Source organism: Penaeus japonicus, unplaced genomic scaffold, assembly GCF_977035675.1.
Source record: "Penaeus japonicus unplaced genomic scaffold, GWHDUDI00000001_assembly GWHDUDI00000004, whole genome shotgun sequence".
Classification (NCBI taxonomy): domain Eukaryota; kingdom Metazoa; phylum Arthropoda; class Malacostraca; order Decapoda; family Penaeidae; genus Penaeus; species Penaeus japonicus.
Window position 1 is genome coordinate 43,741,461 of NW_028234406.1, and position 1,563 is coordinate 43,743,023.

General features: G+C 40.2%; 1 long non-coding RNA gene across 1 annotated transcript in view; it reads right to left on the reverse strand.

Moving 5' to 3' along the window:
* The window catches only part of LOC122268104 (uncharacterized), a 71,220-nt gene extending 69,976 nt beyond the window's left edge, over positions 1–1,244 (reverse strand). Inside the window, exon 1 of the long non-coding RNA XR_015191014.1 lies at positions 1,168–1,244. This is a non-coding gene — a long non-coding RNA (uncharacterized LOC122268104). The remainder of the gene's footprint in view (positions 1–1,167) is intronic.
* Positions 1,245–1,563: the final 319 nt, after the last annotated feature.

Sequence of the window (1,563 nt, forward strand, 5' to 3'; positions counted from 1 at the left end):
GAGAGAGAGAGAGAGAGAGAGAGAGAGAGAGAGAGAGAGAGAGAGAGAGAGAGAGAGAGAGAGAGAGAGAGTTATTATCATTATGTTTAGCACTATCATTATAATTGTTTGCATCATTGTTGTTATCGTCATTACTATCATTATTATTGTTATCATCACCATCACTAATATTATTGTTATTATAACTATCTTTATCATTGTCATTATTATCATCCCTTTTATCATTCTTATCATTAACATTATCACCCCTTTTATCATTCTTATTACCATTATCATTATTAGTAAAAAATCATAGTAAATTCAAAATCTGAATGAATCATTATGTAAAAAAAAAAAAAAAAATCTAAGAAGCATTCGCAAAATTGAGATATAACATATCAATTTTATTTCGACTGCATCTTTAAAATCAGCAGATTATACAACAAGCAAAGACACATCCGGTTAGCGTCATGCACGAACATAGAACAAAAACATGAAAAAGACTTATGGAAAGCAAGTCATTCTTTTTGCATGAGGAAAAAAATCATTCTATTTTTAATAAATGTACCATAGGCCATGACGATGCATAATTGTACCGCATGATCAAAACACCGCATTTTCTCACCGTATATATAAATCGTAGCATTAAACCGCATGACATCAGTGCATGATAGAGCGGTATGTACAGACGATATGATTTATTGCATGAATGGAGCACAGTGCTTGGGCATGCAAACTTGACATCAGTGCAAACAGATAACATGCATAACAGATAGAACGTTAGTGCACCCACATGTCAAGCAGGCAATTTTGTTTATTTGTTTATTCAGAGGTTGTTTTGTAGTTAGTGTCATCAGTACCAGAGAGGGTATCAGCATCCTTCTTTGAGATTGAATTCACCAAAGTAAGGATAATAGATAACGATAAAATTAAGTAATAATAATGCCAAACTACGCTCACCACAGAGGGATAGGTGGAGGAGCCTGACCCTAAGAAAACCCTAGATCCTGAGAGCCGTAGCAACCCTGTCGGGAGTGATGTGCATCTCAGCTAACAGCGCCTCTCACTTGTCCTTTCCGGTAATGGCTTTAGTAAGCCGCCAAGCTCCAGGGAGGACGCGAGAGAGGTGGCCGTTTCCAGAAACCAAGCGAGAGAACTGGCTCCTAAAAGAACTAAAGAACCATGTACCTCCTTATGGTCTCCTGAGGTCTTAATGAACAGGACACTAGGCGTCATCAAATCCTGCGGTGTTTCGCGTCCTTCCATTCCTCTCAACATCTCTGCAACAAAGAAACTAGGTTTTAGAACGCAGGTGTCAACAGCAGGGTCACTGTTTCAGCTGTCCACCGCCTGGCACAAGGGCCTTGACCACAGTCAGGTCAAAGCTGATGATATTGCAATTGTGCTTGAAAGGTTGTGGCACTTCAGTTTTGCAACCCAACTCAGCAATTTGGGAGTGGATGGCAACCAGCTTCAATGCAAGACTACTTACTACCTGGCAGATAGATCACCTCTGTGTTACGCCGGACGGCCAGACCTTGAAGGAGAACTCGCTGTGTGCCCACGCGATACTGTCCTCGGCTC